The sequence below is a fragment of the Pseudophryne corroboree genome, chromosome 1 (genome assembly GCF_028390025.1).
Source record: "Pseudophryne corroboree isolate aPseCor3 chromosome 1, aPseCor3.hap2, whole genome shotgun sequence".
Taxonomy (NCBI): domain Eukaryota; kingdom Metazoa; phylum Chordata; class Amphibia; order Anura; family Myobatrachidae; genus Pseudophryne; species Pseudophryne corroboree.
This window is the reverse complement of record NC_086444.1, coordinates 1113823628-1113846449: the sequence shown is the minus strand read 5'-3', so window position 1 is coordinate 1113846449 and position 22822 is coordinate 1113823628. Positions and strand designations below refer to the sequence as shown.

The 22822-nt window shown below is 49.1% G+C and overlaps 1 protein-coding gene and 1 pseudogene across 3 annotated transcripts in view; both read right to left on the bottom strand.

Moving 5' to 3' along the window:
- The window catches only part of NWD2 (NACHT and WD repeat domain containing 2), a 375307-nt gene that overhangs the window by 83198 nt on the left and 269287 nt on the right, over window positions 1-22822 (bottom strand). The gene's annotated exons all lie outside the window — the stretch shown is intronic.
- LOC134940831 (5S ribosomal RNA) lies at window positions 22545-22663 on the bottom strand (annotated as a pseudogene).

The window sequence follows — 22822 nt, the reverse complement described above, 5'->3', positions numbered from 1 at the left end:
TAAGGATATAACTGATGTCCTGTTATTTTGATGAGCAATATTATCATAGAAAAGATAGTTGTAACCAAAAAAGAGGTGGTCCAAATGCTAGAGTATGTAGTGGTGGAACTACAGTGGGTGCACACTGTGCAGCTAGGGTGTAGTATGGCTGACCACATGAATATGAATGCCACCCGTTAAACTAGGATGTCTGGAAGGAGGCACTAAGTGGGTGCAGGCCATGCAGCTATGATGTCTGGAAGGGATGCACTATGTGGATGCACGCTGTGCAGCTATAATGTCTGGAAGGAGGCACTATGTGGGTGCAGGCCATGCAGCTATGATGTCTGGAAGGAGGCACTATGTGGGTGCAGGCTGTGCAGCTATGATGTCTGGAAGGAGGCACTATGTGGGTGCAGGCTGTGCAGCTATGACGTCTGGAAGGAGGCACTATGTGGGTGCAGGCTGTGCAGCTATGATGTCTGGAAGGAGGCACTATGTGGGTGCAGGCTGTGCAGCTATGATGTCTGTAAGGGATGCACTATGTGGGTGCAGGCCATGCAGCTATGATGTCTGGAAGGAGGCACTATGTGGGTGCAGGCTGTGCAGCTATGACGTCTGGAAGGAGGCACTATGTGGGTGCAGGCTGTGCAGCTATGATGTCTGTAAGGAGGCACTATATGAGTGTAGGCCGTGCAGCTATGATGTCTGGAAGGCGGCACTATGTGGGTGCAGGCCGTGCAGCTATGATGTCTGGAAGGAGGCACTATGTGGGTGCAGGCCGTGCAGCTATGATGTCTGGAAGGAGGCACTATGTGGGTGCAGGCCATGCAGCTATTATGTCTGGAAGGAGGCACTATGTGGGTGCACACTGTGCAGCTATGATGTCTGGAAGGCGGCACTATGTGGGTGCAGGCCGTGCAGCTATGATGTCTGGAAGGCGGCACTATGTGGGTGCAGGCCGTGCAGCTATGATGTCTGGAAGGAGGCACTATGTGGGTGCAGGCCGTGCAGCTATGATGTCTGGAAGGAGACACTATGTGGGTGCAGGCTGTGCAGCTATGATGTCTGGAAGGCGGCACTATGTGGGTGCAGGCCGTGCAGCTATGATGTCTGTAAGGGATGCACTATGTGGGTGCAGGCCGTGCAGCTATGATGTCTGGAAGGAGGCACTATGTGGGTGCAGGCCGTGCAGCTATGATGTCTGTAAGGGATGCACTATGTGGGTGCAGGCCGTGCAGCTATGATGTCTGGAAGGAGGCACTATGTGGGTGCAGGCTGTGCAGCTTGATGTCTGGAAGGAGGCACTATGTGGTGCAGGCCGTGCAGCTATGATGTCTGGAAGGAGGCACTATGTGGGTGCAGGCCGTTCAGCTATGATGTCTGGAAGGAGGCACTATGTGGGTGCAGCTGTGCAGCTATGATGTCTGGAAGGAGGAACTATGTGGGTGCAGGCCATGCAGCTATGATGTCTGTAAGGGATGCACTATGTGGGTGCAGGCCATGCAGCTATGATGTCTGGAAGGAGGCACTATGTGGTGCAGGCCGTGCAGCTATGATGTCTGGAAGGGATGCACTATGTGGGTGCAGCTGTGCAGCTATGATGTCTGGAAGGAGGCACTATGTGGGTGCAGGCCTTGCAGCTATGATGTCTGGAAGGAGGCACTATGTGGTGCAGGCCGTGCAGCTATGATGTCTGGAAGGAGGCACTATGTGGGTGCAGCTGTGCAGCTATGATGTCTGAAAGGAGGCACTATGTGGGTGCAGGCCATGCAGCTATGATGTCTGGAAGGAGGCACTATGTGGGTGCACGCTGTGCAGCTATGATATCTGTAAGGGATGCACTATGTGGGTGCAGGCTGTGCAGCTTGATGTCTGGAAGGAGGAACTATGTGGGTGCAGGCCGTGCAGCTATGATGTCTGGAAGGGATGCACTATGTGGGTGCAGGCTGTGCAGCTTGATGTCTGGAAGGATGCACTATGTGGGTGCAGGCCGTGCAGCTATGATGTCTGGAAGGGATGCACTATGTGGGTGCAGGCCATGCAGCTATGATGTCTGGAAGGAGGCACTATGTGGTGCAGGCTGTGCAGCTATGATGTCTGTAAGGAGGAACTATGTGGGTGCAGGCCATGCAGCTATGATGTCTGTAAGGGATGCACTATGTGGGTGCAGGCCGTGCAGCTATGATGTCTGGAAGGGATGCACTATGTGGGTGCAGCTGTGCAGCTATGATGTCTGGAAGGAGGCACTATGTGGGTGCAGGCCTTGCAGCTATGATGTCTGGAAGGAGGCACTATGTGGTGCAGGCCGTGCAGCTATGATGTCTGGAAGGAGGCACTATGTGGGTGCAGGCCATGCAGCTATGATGTCTGGAAGGAGGCACTATGTGGGTGCACGCTGTGCAGCTATGATATCTGTAAGGGATGCACTATGTGGGTGCAGGCCGTGCAGCTATGATGTCTGGAAGGGATGCACTATGTGGGTGCAGCTGTGCAGCTATGATGTCTGGAAGGAGGCACTATGTGGGTGCAGCTGTGCAGCTATGATGTCTGGAAGGAGGCACTATGTGGGTGCAGGCCATGCAGCTATGATGTCTGTAAGGGATGCACTATGTGGGTGCAGGCCATGCAGCTATGATGTCTGGAAGGAGGCACTATGTGGTGCAGGCCGTGCAGCTATGATGTCTGTAAGGAGGAACTATGTGGGTGCAGGCCGTGCAGCTATGATGTCTGGAAGGAGGCACTATGTGGTGCAGGCCGTGCAGCTATGATGTCTGGAAGGGATGCACTATGTGGGTGCAGCTGTGCAGCTATGATGTCTGGAAGGAGGCACTATGTGGGTGCAGGCCGTGCAGCTATGATGTTTGGAAGGAGGCACTATGTGGGTGCACGCTGTGCAGCTATGATATCTGTAAGGGATGCACTATGTGGGTGCAGGCCGTGCAGCTATGATGTCTGGAAGGAGGCACTATGTGGGTGCAGGCCGTGCAGCTATGATGTCTGGAAGGATACACTATGTGGTGCAGGCCATGCAGCTATGATGTCTGGAAGGCGGCACTATGTGGGTGCAGGCTGCGCAGCTGTGATGTCTGTAAGGAGGCACTACGTGGGTGCATGCCGTGCAGCTATGATGTCTAGAAGGAGGCACTATGTGGTGCAGGCCATGCAGCTATGATGTCTGGAAGGAGGCACTATGTGGGTGCACGCTGTGCAGCTATAATGTCTGGAAGGAGGCACTACGTGGGTGCAGGCCGTGCAGCTATGATGTCTAGAAGGAGGCACTATGTGGGTGCAGGCCGTGCAGCTATGATGTCTGGAAGGCGGCACTATGTGGGTGCAGGCTGTGCAGCTATGATGTCTGGAAGGAGGCCCTATGTGGTGAAGGCCGTGCAGCTATGATGTCTGGAAGGGATGCACTATGTGGGTGCAGCTGTGCAGCTATGATGTCTGGAAGGAGGCACTATGTGGGTGCAGGCCGTGCAGCTATGATGTCTGGAAGGAGGCACTATGTGGGTGCACGCTGTGCAGCTATGATGTCTGGAAGGGATGCACTATGTGGGTGCAGGCTGTGCAGCTATGATGTCTGGAAGGAGGCACTATGTGGGTGCAGGCCGTGCAGCTATGATGTCTGGAAGGATACACTATGTGGTGCAGGCCATGCAGCTATGATGTCTGGAAGGCGGCACTATGTGGGTGCAGGCTGTGCAGCTGTGATGTCTGTAAGGAGGCACTACGTGGGTGCATGCCGTGCAGCTATGATGTCTAGAAAGAGGCACTATGTGGTGCAGGCCATGCAGCTATGATGTCTGGAAGGAAGCACTATGTGGGTGCACGCTGTGCAGCTATAATGTCTGGAAGGAGGCACTACGTGGGTGCAGGCCGTGCAGCTATGATGTCTAGAAGGAGGCACTATGTGGGTGCAGGCTGTGCAGCTATGACATCTGGAAGGAGGCACTATGTGGGTGCAGGCCGTGCAGCTATAATGTCTGTAAGGGATGAACTATGTGGGTGCACGCCGTGCAGCTATGATGTCTGGAAGGAGGCACTATGCCACCGTCCACCTCTCCTCCAAAGCCCTGCACTACCCTTCCCAAGTCTACAGCACTATTCTGGAAAGAGAAATGCATTGGCCACCAAATTTTGCTATTGGCCCTAGCAGGATGCACAGTTCCATCCCTATAATTTAGTAGGTATCACTTTGACAGGAAGCTTTTACTTTTTACAGCATGGCTGATCCCAACATGAATTGCTGACTGACAAATGACTGCGGCAAGTGTATGCAATGATGCAGTCCCTGAATGCAGTATACAGTGTGCACATGTCAACCACGCAGGCTCATTAACTATAAAGAAGATTCATTGTCTACATAATATATACCGTGGTCATCTGCGACTCATACGTTTGCAAACTTATTTGCAGATAAAATATCCACCATTCGGGCTGGAATCTCCACAGTGCCATCAAAGGAGTGTCAAACTACAAAACCTGCTAATATAAGCCACCTGCCTTCATGGACCAGCTTTAATCCATTGAATGTAAAGGACATTGCTGAAATTGCTCGGATTTTGCGTCCCACCACCTGTGATCTGGACCCTGCCTCAACCAAGTTTCTAATAGGTTGTATGGATATAATTGGTCCTGTCTTTGCAAAAATTGTTCAATGCTCTTTGTAGACAGGCATATTTCCTGGACCCCTAAAGGAAGCAATTGTTAGACGTCTTCTTAAAAAAACTAATTAAGATCCCGACTGCATGATCAACTATAGACCGGTATCAAACCTTCCTTTTCTAGGAAAGGTTATTGAGAAAGTGGTTGCAAATCAACTGGAAACCCGCCTGACAACCCATGATATCTATGATCCATTCCAATCAGGATTCAGGAGAAGAAATAGCACTGAAACAGCCCTGGTGTGTGTGTTAAATCATGATCTTCTGATGGCAAGAGACAGAGGTGACTGTTCAATATTAATCCTTCTGGATCTCTCTGCAGCATTTGATACCGTGGACCATGGGCTTCTGATTGAGCGAATGATACATTTTTGTGGACTGGATGGCACAGTCCTAAGCTAGTTCAAATAATTTCTCACAGCCAGGTCACAGAGAGTATCGTCTGGATTATACTCATCACCACCAGTGCCATTGCCATGTGGTGTCCCACAAGGTTCTATACTATCCCCCATGCTTTTTGCAGTATACATGCTCCCGCTGGGTGAAATAATCAAGCGCCATGGGCTATTCTACCACTGCTATGCAGATGATACACAACTGTACTTGTCCTTTGCTCCGGGCACTGATAACCCTATAGCAACCCTAAATGGCTGTCTAGCTGAACTCCAGGAGTGGATGAGTGCCAGTTGGCTGCGACTGAACCCGGATAAAACAGAGATCCTTATGATAGGACCGCAACATCAAAGGACAAGACTGCAGCATAGCCAACCAACTGGACTTACAGTCAGGGATTCAGAATTACAAACCACTGATCGTGTGCGGAATCTTGGCGTTGTCCTGGATGGTGGCTTGACACTTAAACATCAGATATCAGCCACAATCAAATCCTCATTCTTTCACCTGAGGAACATAGCCAGAATCAAGAACTTAATTCCCTCAGATGATCTGCCAAAAGTCATCCATGCAGTTGTATCATCTCGATTAGACTACTGTAGTGCCCTCTACCTTGGTCTCCCAGCAAAAGAATTGCACCGCTTACAGCTGGTGCAAAACACAGCTGCCAGGCTGTTAACCGACCAACCCCGTTCTAGCCACATAACACCCATACTCTACTCCCTTCACTGGCTGCCTGTAAGATGGAGAATCATCTTCAAGATTGGCTTACTGAGTTTCAAAGCACTACATGACCAGGGCCCAAGGTACCTGAAGCAGCTACTGACCCCATACTGCTCCACTAGATTACTGCGATCTGTAGATGAAGGACTTTTAGCAGTACCTAGAATCTCCCGTAGTTCATCTGGGGGTCGAGCCTTTAGTCATGCGACTCCGACTCTATGGAACTCACTTCCCTGCACAGTGCGAGAGGCCCCAACTATAAAATCCTTCAAAAGTAGACTCAAGACTTTCCTTTTTACCCAAGCATTCCCATAAATGTCCCTTTAGTATCTCCATGCTTCTGTATTTTATGAAAAGCTGTTCTGTACTTCATTATTTTCTGTAGTATATTATGCTATGTATCTGTTAAGCGCCTTGAGTCCTATTGGAGAAAGAGCGCTATATAAATAAAATTATTATTATTATTATTATTATAATATCTCCTATATAATATATGTAAAAGGATTTTCTTACCTCTAAACTAGAAACAAAACATAAATATACATCACATGAATTCTTTAGAAATCCTGGGTCAGACGTTCTTTCTCCTTATGCTGATACACCTTGATAAAGACCTTTAGTCGAAACGGCGTTGGTGCTACCAGACAGTGAATGTTCCTATTCAGCAGCTGCTCTTTCCATCATCATTCCTTTGGTACGTAGGACTTGTTTTCACAAGTGTAAATCCAGAATTCACTTGTGTATGTCACATTCCATCTGACTCACTATCTCCATTGTACCGTTTTTTGGGAATTAGATGAGGAGAATTTTTTTTTTTTTTGTTTGTTTTGTATACTATCCTGTTTTGTGTAAATAAACCTTTTTTGGAGAAAAGAAGTTGTGCATCGATTTTAAAGAAACCGCTACATGTGGGATTCCGCCTATTATGAAGCGAGTGCGGTACGTTCAACTGAACGCTATATCCTTTCTTTGATGCTGGCTATAAGAAGTATGAAAGATACCGTTATATGTGGAAACCCACCCTCTAAGAAGTGAGTGGGGTACGTTCATTTGAATGACAAACTGTGTATATTGTTGGTTATAAGAAGTATGAAAGATACCTTTACATGCATGTTGATATCCTTCTTTAAGTGAGTCATTGGTACGTTGCCTTGTATCGTGAAGTGGTGGTGAGGAACTATCTTGATCTTCTACCAAGATTTACCCACATCATAAGGCCTCTTTTTCCGGAAAAACTCACGGGACATCCCCTTATCTAGTTGAAACTTTCCTACTCATTTTGTGTTTATTTTTGCTTTTTTTCATATGCTATATTTGGGAGTCCTTGGAACAGCATAAGGAGAAAGAACGTCTGACCCAGGACTTCTAAAGAATTCATGTGATGTATATTTATGTTTTGTTTCCAGTTTAGAGGAAAGAAAATCCTTTTACATATGTTTTCAAATTGCTAGTATCGCCTTTGATCTTCCCTCATTTTGCCATTTCCAATTATTTGTGTATGATCTGATTTTGGGCAGATCACTAGAGGAGTAAGGTTGGGCTGACACTATTAGTGCGCCAGAATCCACACATATTGCTATATATTCTCCTATATAATAGCCCAGATCTGTGACTCTGTGACTGTGTGGCTAACGTTGGGCGTGGCTAGGAGCTCTCATTGGGTTAGCAGCAGGTCTATCACACCCAGTCCACAGCTGATTGGGCGAGAAACACGCTCCCACACAGGTGACATCTAATGGGAGGCTCTGCCCTTTACTGTGTGTTCCCAGAGCAGGATTAACAATGGGGCTGATGGAGCTGCATCTTCAGGTCCACACCCCAAAATAGGCCCACTGCATCTGCAGTAACATACCCTCCAACAATTTACACATAAAAATCGGTACAAATTCAAAAAGGGGGCGTGGCCACGGGTAAAGAGGCGTGGCCATGCCCCTTTTCCTATACTTTCAATGGAAGTTTGGAGAGCCAAAAATCGGTACAGACCATAAAAAAAAGGTACTGTACCTGCCAAAAAGGTACAGTTGGAGGGTATGACACTGCATCTGCAGCAAGTCTCTGCGCTGTAGATAGGAAAGAAAAAATCCTTTTACTGCAGTGTCCTATGTCCTGCTGCCAGTCTGCCTGCCCCCTCCGGCATCAACAATCCCCACTCCCTATCCGTGGCGCAGGTGGAACAAAAGCTGCTGCGGCCACTGGCATAGATGTGTATGAAAGCGGAGCAGTGGAAGGCTTTCATAGCCCTCCCTGCGCTGCATACTCTGATCCCCAGAGCCTCCTCTACACGTGAAGTCACAGAAGTGCCTCCCCACCACAGCCGCGCCCAGATCCCCAGAGGCCCTGACTCCGCAATACAGCACCTGTGCTGGCGGCCTGGAAGCCCCGAGTGGGTGATATTGCGGTGGGTAATGTCTGGACGCTGAATCAATGTAAAAGGTGAGAGTGCTGTGCAGTGCAGTGGGTGTGCAGTGTCACTGATACCGCACAGCACTCTCACCTTTTACACTGATTCAGCAAGTCAGTTAGTTCTGCCAGCCAGTCACTATTGTTAGCGCCGGTGTCCCAACGTGCCGCATTACAGGGAAGTAGATGCACTAAATAAACCACAGCACCCAGCAGCCCTTAGTGCTGAAGCATTCTGCCGCTAAGGGCTGCCGGGAGCTGCAGTTTATTCTTCCCTGTAATGCGGCGCGTTGGGACACCGGCGCTAACAATAGTGACTGACTGCGTGGCTGCTGTGCGAGTCTCTGGGAGAGCCACTGCCAAGGTTAGGACAGCAGGAGAAGCATTACCCACCAATCCCCAACCCGCAGTACCTCCGGGCCCATCCGCAGCCCCCCCCCCAGCGCACCACCCGCGGTGGCTCCGGATCCTCTCCTCCACCCGCAGCACCCCCGCACCCGCCCCCTCCCCACCTGCGGCACCACCGCACCCACCCCTCCCCCACCTGCGGCACCCCCGCAACTCCTCCCCCATCCGTGGTGGCTCCAGGCCCCCACCCGCCGCACCCGACCCTTCTCCCCACGCGTCACCACCGCACCCAGCCCTCCCCCCCACGCAGCACTCCCCTGCAACCGCCCCTCCCGTGCCCGCGGCACCCGACCCTTCTCCCCACGCGTCACCACCGCACCCAGCCCCCCCCATGCAGTACTTCCCTGCAACCGCCCCTCCCCATCCGCGTCTCCCCCGCACCTGCCACTCCCCCAACCACAGCACCTACTTAGGTGATTCATCCGGCCCTGCGTGCACTGTTCACGCCCTTTGTCCGTGCAATATTTAACCACTCACACAATTATGATTGGAGGTAATACCTCATATAAAACAAATATGGCACGCCACAAGGGCGTGCAAGGGTTAAGGGGGCGTAGCCTCTTTCGACAGTGTGAAGAGCGCCCGTAGGGCGCGATGAATCACCTAGTATGAGATATATTTCCTTTATGTCCACTTCTAACATGTGTATATTTTATTTGAGAGATACTAAAGACCTTGCACATAATGCAGCATGCTGCCAATATAAAGTCTTCTAATTAGTCATGTATTATTATTTTTTTTTACCATGCACAGTGTTTTTTTCTTTCCTTTGTTTCTAGTACACCCTTAGACGCTTATTACATATATATCACTGTTAATGGTTTCAGTGCAGTCACAGCCCACCGTGCAGCCAGCCTGTGAGATCTGAGAATCTGGTGAAACATGGACTGTAAAAGATGATGGAGGGAAAATTATTTGCTTTATTCTATACTGTGTCTAGTTCCTTCCTGATCATTTCAAGAAAAAGCAATCCAGGCAGCAGAAACCTGCACATATGGTGGGTTTTTACACAGAATCGCTCTACATGTAGCAGTTATTCTAGGGATAGGTGTCAGAACGGGGGGCAAAGGTGTGGCCCACCCCCAAAATATCTGACAGAAGCAAATGTACTGGGTCGCGGGGTGCAGTGTGGCCACCATCTAGGTTTGACAAGCCCTCTGTCATCTGAACAATGGAGACATCTCAGACTGGTCTAGCAACGCCTTCTCATGCAGTGATGCCACTGCTCTGGGGTTGCTGTATGCGGACACGCATCTCTCATTTAGTACATTCTATAAAATGACAGCTACAATCTGAAAACAAAAACAGATGAAATGTCTCCATGATTAGAATGTCGACAAACCATACCTGTTGGTCTAGGAATGACAAATCTGGTCCACATCTCCTTCACTGTCTGGTGGTGATGTCCAGATGACTTCCGATGGCTTCATGCTGTAAGTATTACTAATCCTAACCCCTAATCCTAGTCCCTTTAGTGACTAATCCCAACCTGCCCTCTTGTAGCCTAACCCTTCCCCAGTGCCTAACTTGAACCTCTCCTCCCGCAGCCTAATCCTTCCCCTAGTGCCTAACCCTCCCCTCTCATAGCCTAACCCTAAAGGTTCCCCTAGTGCCTAACCCTAATCTCCCTTAGGCTAACCCTTTCCATCTGCTACCGGCCCATGCTAAATGTTGACATAATGCGCAAACTTTCAGCAATGTTGACATCATAACTGTGACTTCATCACCCTTCCTGCATAACAGGTGCAATCACTTACACTCAGAAAAGGAGTGAATATAGAATGCAGATCTTATATACAGAAGATAGCTAGAGCTCAGTAACTATATATACTGTCATAGCAGTGTACTATTTGCTAGGGCCACTTCATCTGAACTACAGACTGTGAAAGTAATAAAAATGAAATATGGCAATTATGGCAGATGACAGAAGGGCAGGAACATCATTTAGGGACCAAGGTTGACAGTCATTTGTTAGATTGAGCAGCCCAGCCTCTATCACAGCATCTATCAGGCTCCAAGCTTTACTTTGCTATAAATACCGTAACTACAAGTTGCACCCACCAGTCAGCACTCAGGGGTCTATTTACTAAGCCTTAGAGAGAGATAAAGTGGATGGAGATAAAGTACCAGTCAAAACTCCTCAGCTCCCAACTGTCATTTTCAAACCCAGCCTGTAACATGGCGGTTAGGAGCTGATTGGCTGGTACTTTATCTCCATCCAAGACCAGTAAATAGACCCCTTAGCCTCCAATACACCCTGTGTCGCTACTTGCACCAGTAGGTACAGGCATGTATTATAAGGATCTATATGATACCACTGAGTTCAGTATAAGTTTATTTATACTTTGAGAACGTGCATGTACAGTGTGTGTGCTTTGTATGTTGCTTCTTAGTCATAGTTTGACACTGTTCAAAACCACCTATAAGTAATATTATGTATGGAAATGGAAAACTTTCCTTAAGTGCTCTTTGGGCATCTCAAAAGTGCAGTAAGTTTGCATCACGTCGCAGATATCTAAGGGTTTGAATCGGAGTTGGACGCAGTCGCACGTCCATCCCTAAGCAGTGGCCGCGTCCATCTTGTCTGCGGGCACTGGCCGTAGTGCGCGTGTGACCCTTCTCCTTGCGGCCGCATCCAGGAAGGAAGTTGATGCAGATTTGGCAGAATCAGCCCCTAAGTTCCTATCTCTACTATATACCTAATATATCGGCCCGAATGCTCGAATTGGGCTGAAATTGGGCATAATCGTTCTACTGTATGGGGCCCTTTACTGTCTACAAGTTCTCGGCTCCTCTCTCCATGCATGACTGTTAAGCCTGCCACACACTAGGCGATTTCAGCCTAAAAAATAAACGATAACGACATAAATGTCATTATCATTTATTTTTAGGTTTATATTGGCCAGAGTGTATGCACATCGTTCAGTGATCACCAATACTGAGCTGACATGCAGCTCAACCCGGCAATGTTGGGCTGAGCTGCATGTTCGGGATTGCCGGTGGTTATGTCATTGATCATTATCGTTGAACGATAACGTTCAGTGTGTACGCGCTATATTGTTGAACGCTATATCGTTCGATGATATAGTCATTCATCGCCGACATTTTCAGCATCGCCCAGTGTGTACCTGACTTTACACGCACAACACAGTTCAGAAGAGGAGACTAGACAGAGTTGGCGTGCGCTTGTGCCGGCTCCCGGCGGCAGCTGTCCAATCAATGTGCGCTGACAGCCTGCTGAGGGCTGGCCTGCCCAGAAGTATTCAGCAATTAGAAATGCCCTCTGCTCCATTATACATCCCCTTCGGCTGCTGCGGCCAGGCCCCCTGGGACCCGCTGGGCCCTTAGCATCTGTCTGCATTGCCTAGCGGTAAATCCGCCTCTGATCTGCACCCATAATATGCAGAAACATGTCCAAGTCTATAGCAGCAAGTGTGCACACATACGCCATCCGATGGTGTAGAGCAGGAAACCTCAATCTCAACCTTCAAGTTCTCCCAACAGGTCATGTTTTGAAGATTTCCGTCAGTGAAAGCAGATGGGATAATTACTAAAGCAGCAAAATAGATTAACTTACCTGTGCATGATTAATTCAGAAAATATGACCTGTTGGTGGTACTAGAGGAATGGAGGTGACAACCACTGGTGTAGAAAAGAGTAGCGATGTGGTTTAATACTGTTAGTACATATTATATTGTAAAGACGGATTTTGCATTACCCTATAAAATGTAATGTAATCATATACACAATAGAGAATAGAGGGTCTGATTCACATCTGTACGCAAACTCGATGGTCTGCATACAAATATGATGTTTGGGGGTCTGTGCAGATGCAAGACCCTTTCTGCCGATGGTCACGATGGTGGTCCGAGGCTGCATCATCACACGCAGCAAATGCTAACAGGAGGCGTCTATCTCCTACTGATGCATCCTGTTGCATTTCAGTGTTAATGACACAGAACCAGCTTCCTTGTGGATGTGCAATTCCTTCTAAACATGAATTAGGCCCAGTGTTTGGAAAGCATTATTAATATACATGCAAAACTTGCGTTTGCAATATAAGAACAGCCACCCTAATAATTTAAGTACTGTCAGCTGTACGGGTTAAGCTGCAACCAGCCAGTCAGAAGTGGCTAGGTAGTGCTACAGATCATCATCATCATCATCATCATCATCATCATCACACAAATGTACGAAAACCCAACCAATTATACATCAGTAGACTGATCACAGTATATTTCTGATCAGCTGCTCTAATGAGAGGCTAGGCAATTGGAAGCTAGTCTATACTTTGAATGGGACACCAAACAAGTGCACTTTATTTGGGATACGGTCAGGATCCTGATGGTCGGGATCCCGGCTGTCAAAATACGGACGCCGGAATCCCGTCATGGATCAGAATGTGAATCTCGAATAGGATCACAATGCCCGTGCCATCATCTCAACATGCAGGATCCCGATCAACGGACTGCCGGGCAGTCGGAGAGGTAAGCCGCGGGGGCATGGGAGGTTAGGTTTAGGCTGGGGAGGCTGCTGGGTTAGGGTAAGGCTGCGGGGGGAGGGGGGTGTTGTTAGGTTTAAGTTGTGTGAAGGAGGGGTTAGGGTTAGGCACCCCCGGGGAAGTTTAGGGGTAGTTTCCGGGGGAAACTGTTTGAAATGAAGACAATTGTGGTGTCCTCTTACTAGTAAACTAGTTCATGAATATGCTAACCCTGAAGTAATATAGAGTAAGGCAGGACAGGAATGTTATAACCTTTCATTATTCACATTCCCATCTGAGCTGCTATCCCACAAGTGTTACTGCAAAGCATTTGTAAGGGGCATTTCCCAAAGTGGGCATGCAGCTATGTATGTACAAGGCTCTATGAAATAAATTAGCTATGTGCTCACCTATCTTCAGTTAAATTACCTTTACAGACTAACAGAATTATTTCCAAATATCTGGTGAAACGGTATGATCGCTTATTAATTCAGTGACCAAACCAACAGTATGTAGACACATGGATTGCTTTCCTGCCCACAGCAAGGTCAAGCAACCACAAAACCTTTGACTACTACAAACTGGAAACAACTAGAGCTCTGCAAACATGTCAGCTCTTGATGAGTGATCTAACATTTTACGTGATCTGGGCATCATGGTCCTTTAAAGAAAGATATGTTGGAATATGTGTGAACAGGTAGCTGTGGTATCCGTCAGTGTACACACCAGTGGATGACCTGAGCAACCAACAGCCCAGTACTTAACCCAGAGGTTCCCAAACTGTGTGCCGTGGCTCCCTGGGGTGCCTCGGGACACTTGCAGGGGTGCCCTGGGTTGGTGGTCCAGGACCAATTCAAATTATTCATCCTCAATATAATAGGCAAAACCAGTGCTGGTGGCTGCCAGTCATAATATATGTGGCCAAACAGAAGCAAATCTTGTCCCTCACCACACAACTGACCCTAAGGATGACATATAAATGCGATCTACTTAATGTAATATTTCTTTTTACATTTCTCAATAAGAATGTTTTGGCCTAGGGGTGGCGTGAAAAAAATTCTGATATTCTAGGGCGCCGTGATTCAAAAAAGTTTGTAAACTACTGCCTTAACCAGTGATTGGTTAATCTGGTAGCGCTGTGATTGTACACCTGTACTCAGAGTTATACCCATAAACAGATTTTTCGCATGCAGCAGGGCTTGAGCAGAGTGGAGCGTACAGGTCACCAGCCAGTGATGTGTCTGGATAGCAGTGTGGAATGCATGCGGTACCAGGCTCTCTAGCGCTAATGGTAAGGCAGTAATCCCAGGCCCCTCTGGAGCTAAGTGAAAGACATCTGTCTCCCACTGTGGTGCTCTAACGGGTTCACTATGGTATGCCGGCTCCCGGCGACCAGCATACCGGCGCCGGTAGCCCGACTGCCGGCTTACCGACAGTGTGGCGAGTGCAAATGAGCCCCATGCGGGCTCACTGCGCTCGCCACACTACGGGCACGGTGGCGTGCAACGCTATTTTCTTCTCCCTCCAGGGGGGTCGTGGACCCCCGCGAGGGAGAATAAGTGTCGGTATGCCGGCTGTCGGGATCCCGGCGCCGGTATACTGTGCGCCGGGATCCCGTCAGTCGGCATACTGAAGACCACCTGCTCTAACACAACCTCCCTGTAGTAAGGAATATGCACAGTAGCGCTCACCACCTCTAACAAGGCGGAATCCCCCACAGTCTCTAAGGACACAAGCTCCTCCTTTATCCTTTGATATAGAACTCACTGTTAACTTTTAGTCCAGACATAGCTGTGGCTCATGCCGCAAAGTACCGATGATCAGTACTTTTTTCTTGCGTTGGATCTGCACTGCACACTCCACACTGCGACGCAGATCGGCAGCAGACAGCCAGGATCTCCATCATAGCTTCCTGGTAGGAACTGCGGCTGGCTTGCGCAACCACATGGGTCACACAGCCCAGGGCTGTTTCTAGCCAATTTGGCTCCCAGTGCGAGATTTTAAAATGCGCCCCCCACCTGCATTGACAAAAAAAATGCGCCCCCCCACCCCATAGATATGAAGAATATAAATTTGCGCCAACTCCCGGCAAGGGGAAGTGGTCTTGCTAAAATGGGCATGGTCTCGCTAAAATGGGCAGGTGTCTCACCTGAAGACACTATCTTACACCCCAGTTTTTGACCCTGCACCAACAGATCACAGCTACCACAGAAAAAAATATATATTCCACCATATTAAGCCCCACACAGTAATGCCCCCTGCACCATATTATGCCACACACCGCAATGCCCTTGATACATTATGCCCTACAGTAAAGCTTCTAATTACTTTTAAATTACCTGCTAGTTGCCAAGTGTTTCACGTGCTGGGTGTCCTGCTATTTGCCAGTGGTTTCATGCTCTGGGATCCATGCTGGTTGCTAGGGGTTTCATGCTCTGGGATCCATGCTGGTTGCCAGGGGTTGCATACTCTGGATCCATGCAGGTTGCCAGGGGCTGCATGCTCTGGGATCCATGCTGGTTGCCAGGGGTTGCATGGTCTGGGACGGGTGTCATGATCATTGCCAGGGCTGTGTAATGCCACTTGCGAGGGCTGTGTGAGGGCTCTCAGCACACCATCACGTCCCTGTCTGTCGTCTCTCAGCACACCATCACCTCCCTGTCTGTCGTCTCTCAGCACACCATCACCTCCCTGTCTGTCGTCTCTCAGCACACCATCACTTCCCCATGTCGTCTCTCAGCACACCATCAGCACGCATCGTCTCCTCCTTTATTCTTTGGGGGGTATCCAATTACCCACTGTCAATGACCGCTGGGGTAATTGTATCTTCCGGGGGCTATCCAATTAGCTCTGATGCCAGCATTTATCAGGGATTATGCTTCTGGTGCCTCAGGTACCAGAAGCATAATCTGCGATAAGTGTCCTGCCAGAGCTGCGCTAACGCATGGGATTGAGGACTTATCCCTATTCCCATGTATCGCACGATCATGGGTCCAATTTCGGCCAATAAAAACGGCCTGTAATTGGATACCGCGATAATGACCATTGGTCATTAATCGTGATGACCAGCCGTTTTTATCGTGCAAAACAGCATAAGGGATAATTGGATACCCACCTATGTCTCCCTGTGTCCTTTCCCCCCTTCATTATGTCATTATTTGCTTCACTGTGTCCCCCTTATTTTATGCCTCCGTGTGTATCCCCCCTCCCCCTTCATTTTTTGCCTCTCTGTCGTCGTCCCCTTATTCTATGCCTCTCTGTGTGTTACCCCCTCCCCCTTCATTCTGTGCCTGTGTGTGCCCCCTTATTCTATGCCTCTGTGTGTACCCCCTCCCCCTTAATTCTGTGCCTCTGTGTGCCCCTCCTTATTGTATGCCTCTGTGTGTACCCCCCTCCCTTTTCATTCTGTACTTGTGTGCCCCCTCTTATTCTATGCCTCTGTGTGTACCCCCCTCCGTCTTCATTCTGTGCCTGTGTGTGCCCCCCCTCTTATTCTATGCCTCTGTGTGTACCCCCCTCTGCCTCCATTCTGTGCCTGTGTGTGCCCCCCTCTTATTCTATGCCTCTGTGTGTTCCCCCTCCCCTTCATTCTGTGCCTATGTGTGACCCCCCTCTTATTCTATGCCTCTGTGTGTTCCCCCTCCCCTTCATTCTGTGCCTATGTGTGACCCCCCTCTTATTCTATGCCTCTGTGTGTTCCCCCTCCCCTTCATTCTGTGCCTATGTGTGACCCCCCTCTTATTCTATGCCTCTGTGTGTTCCCCCTCCCCTTCATTCTGTGCCTATGTGTGACCCCCCTCTTATTCTATGCCTCTGTGTGTTCCCCCTCCCCTTCATTCTGTGCCTGTGTGTGCCCCCCCTCTTATTCTATGCCTCTGTGTGTACCCCCCTCCCCTTCATTCTGTGCCTATGTGTGACCCCCCTCTTATTCTATGCCTCTGTGTGTTCCCCCTCCCCTTCATTCTGTGCCTATGTGTGACCCCCCTCTTATTCTATGCCTCTGTGTGTTCCCCCTCCCCTTCATTCTGTGCCTGTGTGTGCCCCCCCTCTTATTCTATGCCTCTGTGTGTTCCCCCTCCCCTTCATTCTGTGCCTATGTGTGACCCCCCTCTTATTCTATGCCTCTGTGTGTTCCCCCTCCCCTTCATTCTGTGCCTATGTGTGACCCCCCTCTTATTCTATGCCTCTGTGTGTACCCCCCTCCCTTTTCATTCTGTACTTGTGTGCCCCCCCTCTTATTCTATGCCTCTGTGTGTTCCCCCTCCCCTTCATTCTGTGCCTATGTGTGACCCCCCTCTTATTCTATGCCTCTGTGTGTTCCCCCTCCCCTTCATTCTGTGCCTATGTGTGACCCCCCTCTTATTCTATGCCTCTGTGTGTACCCCCTCCCCTTCATTCTGTACTTGTGTGCCCCCCCTCTTATTCTATGCCTCTGTGTGTTCCCCCTCCCCTTCATTCTGTGCCTATGTGTGCCCCCCCTCTTATTCTATGCCTCTGTGTGTTCCCCCTCCCCTTCATTCTGTGCCTATGTGTGACCCCCCTCTTATTCTATGCCTCTGTGTGTACCCCCTCCCCTTCATTCTGTGCCTGTGTGTGACCCCCCTCTTATTCTATGCCTCTGTGTGTACCCCCTCCCCTTCATTCTGTACTTGTGTGCCCCCCCTCTTATTCTATGCCTCTGTGTGTTCCCCCTCCCCTTCATTCTGTGCCTATGTGTGCCCCCCCTCTTATTCTATGCCTCTGTGTGTTCCCCCTCCCCTTCATTCTGTGCCTATGTGTGACCCCCCTCTTATTCTATGCCTCTGTGTGTTCCCCCTCCCCTTCATTCTGTGCCTGTGTGTGCCCCCCCTCTTATTCTATGCCTCTGTGTGTTCCCCCTCCCCTTCATTCTGTGCCTATGTGTGACCCCCCTCTTATTCTATGCCTCTGTGTGTTCCCCCTCCCCTTCATTCTGTGCCTATGTGTGACCCCCCTCTTATTCTATGCCTCTGTGTGTACCCCCCTCCCTTTTCATTCTGTACTTGTGTGCCCCCCCTCTTATTCTATGCCTCTGTGTGTTCCCCCTCCCCTTCATTCTGTGCCTATGTGTGACCCCCCTCTTATTCTATGCCTCTGTGTGTTCCCCCTCCCCTTCATTCTGTGCCTATGTGTGACCCCCCTCTTATTCTATGCCTCTGTGTGTACCCCCTCCCCTTCATTCTGTACTTGTGTGCCCCCCCTCTTATTCTATGCCTCTGTGTGTTCCCCCTCCCCTTCATTCTGTGCCTATGTGTGCCCCCCCTCTTATTCTATGCCTCTGTGTGTTCCCCCTCCCCTTCATTCTGTGCCTATGTGTGACCCCCCTCTTATTCTATGCCTCTGTGTGTACCCCCTCCCCTTCATTCTGTGCCTGTGTGTGACCCCCCTCTTATTCTATGCCTCTGTGTGTACCCCCTCCCCTTCATTCTGTACTTGTGTGCCCCCCCTCTTATTCTATGCCTCTGTGTGTTCCCCCTCCCCTTCATTCTGTGCCTATGTGTGACCCCCCTCTTATTCTATGCCTCTGTGTGTACCCCCTCCCCTTCATTCTGTACTTGTGTGCCCCCCCTCTTATTCTATGCCTCTGTGTGTTCCCCCTCCCCTTCATTCTGTGCCTATGTGTGACCCCCCTCTTATTCTATGCCTCTGTGTGTTCCCCCTCCCCTTCATTCTGTGCCTATGTGTGCCCCCCCTCTTATTCTATGCCTCTGTGTGTTCCCCCTCCCCTTCATTCTGTGCCTATGTGTGACCCCCCTCTTATTCTATGCCTCTGTGTGTTCCCCCTCCCCTTCATTCTGTGCCTGTGTGTGCCCCCCCCTCTTATTCTATGCCTCTGTGTGTTCCCCCTCCCCTTCATTCTGTGCCTATGTGTGACCCCCCTCTTATTCTATGCCTCTGTGTGTTCCCCCTCCCCTTCATTCTGTGCCTGTGTGTGCCCCCCCTCTTATTCTATGCCTCTGTGTGTTCCCCCTCCCCTTCATTCTGTGCCTATGTGTGACCCCCCTCTTATTCTATGCCTCTGTGTGTACCCCCTCCACCTTCATTCCTTGTCTGTGTGCGCCTCACCCCCCCCCCCCCCCCCTTATTCTCTGCGTCTCTGTGTGTCTGGTTTTCGCCCCCTCACCACTTAAATTCAGCAAGGACAGAGGAGATACTAAAAAGAATGACACTCTGGTCTGGAGCAGGGGGGGGATGGTGAGGACTGAATGCAGAAGCTCAGGGAGCGTGACGGTGGCATCACGGTCCACGCTCCCAGCAGCAGCCCTAGCAAGGAGGGAGGCTAGGAGCTGCTGTAGTAACGCCGCCGAGCACCACGGCGGGATTTGCTCGGCGGCGGATTTGTGTCAGGTGGCGGCTGCGGGATAATGGTGGTGGGCGGGCGGGATCGATGTTTGTTGTTTTTTGTTCAGTTTGGAGTGACTATCCAATTTGTACAGCTGCTCAGGTGAAACAGCTCTATCAAGCGCGAAGTACACCCACTCTATTGAGTGAGGGGAGGTTTGATGCACCGGGGACCCTGCTTGCCCCATGGTTTTTATGTCACTGCTCTCCTGCCTAGTACTCCGTTTGGGGGGCGGAGTTTCATGGAATGACGCGGTTGCGTCGTGATGTCACAACGCAACCACGTCATTCCGCAAAACTCCGCCCCCAAAACGGAGTACTCGGGAAGAGGAGTGATGAGGGGGAGCTGGGAAGGGATAAAGTGCCGCGGTAGGCGCCCCGTGCGGTTGCATGGCTCGTCCGCCGCAAGAAACGCACTGACACAGCCAGCCAATAGTATCTCAGGATATCTGTTGCTGTGCTTGATCACTAATGCAAGCAAGTGGCATCTACTTATATCAGACGCCCCTGCTGCATTACCATACTAGTGTATCGCTGCTGCTTCCATGTACAGTAATAGCATCTCCAACCACATCTGAATTGATGCAATTTTGCGTTTTTATGGTTTCTTTTGAATTCCTTTTAAGATACGAGTGGCACAGCAAGAGGGGAGTGGGTACTAATTGCCCAAGTCTGTAGTGGGGCCCGGTAGCCATTGATGGGGACTACTGCCTCCCTAAACCTTCACCCCCTCTTACTTTCCCTCTTGCGTATCCCTCCTATACCATATTAATGGATTATACATGTGTACTAAATATAATATATTAAATAAATTGTGTGTTTGCTTTTCTGAACAATATTGTGGATTTAGGGGGTCATTCAGACTCGGCCCACAGCGCAGTTTGCAGATGGAGGCAAACTGCGCATGCTCCTCGGCTGCATTACGGCTGTGTGACCCCACACATTGTGGTCACATCCCCGATGAATGCGACCCCAATGTGATTGACAACGGCGGGCGTTTGTGTCTGGACCGGGACCGGTTTCGGCCGCCATTTTTTTATCGGAGCTGCTGCGTGTGACGTCACGCATTCGCCCGATAAAAATATGGTGGCTGACCACCTGACAGCGCTGCCAGGGGTCAACCTTAGTTCCGATGCTTTCGCAATCTAATTGCTGACGCATCAGGAGGCTGTCCTGTGCTGGGAGCAGGGCCGGCTCAGGGGCTTTTTGCGCCCCGGGCGGCCATAGGGGGCGTGGCTTCATACAGGGGGCGTGGTCAGTTACGCCCCCTGTACAGTAGCAGCGCCGCTGAAATGATGTGCGGTGAGCGATGACGTCATCGCGCACCGCACAGCAAAGGTCCTCTCCACGAAGGAAAAGTAGACGCTACGCGTCTAGTTCCCTTCGTGGAGAGGACCTTTGCTGTGCGGTGCGCGATGACGTCAACGCGCACCGCACATCATTACAGAAAAGGTCCTCTCCACGAAGGGAAACTAGATGCTACGCGTCTAGTTTCCCTTCACAGCGGGCAGCGGTAGCGGGGGGGCACAGCGCCGCCCCGGGCAAAAGTCCTGCTTGCCCGTGGCAAGATCCGCTACTGGCTGGGAGGCCCCCAACATGCGTCTGGCTGCGTACGCAGCGATCTGCGGTCAAGCTCATTCATGTTCCACCCACATTGGTAATGTCGGACATCACTGAAGATGATCGAAAACCACCCAGTCATACTGTAAGTTCTTCCTTTTTTGTAAGAAAAATAAAACCATATCAGAGTGTCTATGGTGATAAACACATTTAATAGATTCTTCGAGGCTATATACAGTAGGTGTATATAGGAGAAGACTAAAAACAGCTGTATTCATTAGATTGGCTTTTATTTGGCAATCAGAAACTCAGTCTTGAAGGATAAACAGATTATGCTAAGCCATAAAAGCCTATCTGTAATACGCTGTAATTTTGCAATGCTCTTTTCAGATTTAGAGCTTACAATACAATTTACAGTATGTCTGCAAATATATCTCATATTAACAGAGGGACAAAATGTCATTTCTGAAACTAGATAAGAGCAAACAAAATAAGTAATAATACCCGGGATGATACAATGTCCACAGATGACATTTTTGTAATAATGTTAGAAAAACATATTTTTCGTGTCCCTATTTCCACTAGATTGATGCAGAATATGCTAGTACAGTTCCTTTAGCACTGAAATATATTACAGGAAGTGTTTTTCTCATTGATTCAGGGGAACTGATAGGGGCTGGGCGGTATAAAGTACCGGGGCCTGGACCTACTGGAGATGCACAGCCACACTAGCAAAAATGGCAATATGTTGGGAACAAGAAACTCCCACATGGTGTAAACCATGGGGGAAATGATCAAAAATTCTACGGAGTGGAGAAGTTGCTCATAGCAACCAATCAGCTAGCATTTATAAAGTACATTATATAAATGATAGGTAGATGTTGATTGGTTGCTATGGGCAACTTCTTCATTTATTTTAGACAGTGAGCATGAGTGTAGTTAAATGGTGATACAAACACCGAAAACACCCGAACTTTGGGATTCCGAGTCAAACTGAGTCCTGGCTCGGGTCACTTTGGGGATCCAAGTCAAACTGAGCCCTCATGTCATTTCAGCAAGTTCAGATCTCAGATCTAAGGGGGTAATTCTGAGCTGATCGCAGCAGCAAGTTTGTCAGCAATTGGGCAAAACCATGTGCACTGCAGGGGGGGGGGGGCAGATATATTATTTGCAGATAGAGTTAGATTTGGGTGGGTTATATTTTTTCTGTGCAGGGTAAATACTGGCTGCTTTATTCTTACACTGCAAATTAGATAATGGGAAAAAGAAAAACAAAGAAAAGTGACCTTTGTTGGGAGCACTCACTCTTGGAAACCGTTATGATTTTAAATATATATAAACAATAATGTAAAGATGAAATAATTAAAACGTAACCTTTAATGATATTTAGATAAGATATAGGTACACCAAAAAAGATTTTTTTGTCTAAAATGTGGCTATAAAATATAAACCACCAATTTAAGCTAAGACTGTGAATATATTGATGAATAAATAAGGCATTAATTGCAGGCCCACCAGGCATTAATCCGTTATACTACGAGGTTAGTGCAATAACCGATGTAGCGCCGTCAAAAAACCTACAACACCTGGTATTCCTTAGTGGTCATCCACCTAAGTACTCACCAGGCCCAACACCGTATTGCTTCCAAGATCGGACGAGATTGGGCATGCGCGGTGTGGTATGGTAGTAGATTATAGTTGATAAGGCAGAAAACTACAGCTGGTATGCAGCTAATAGGTAGACACTAAACCTGGTTGCTGTAATGAAAAATTGATCTCTTAATAGAGATATATATGTTTGACCGTCATTGCACCAAATTGTAACCCAAACGTATAGGTATACGGAGGTTTA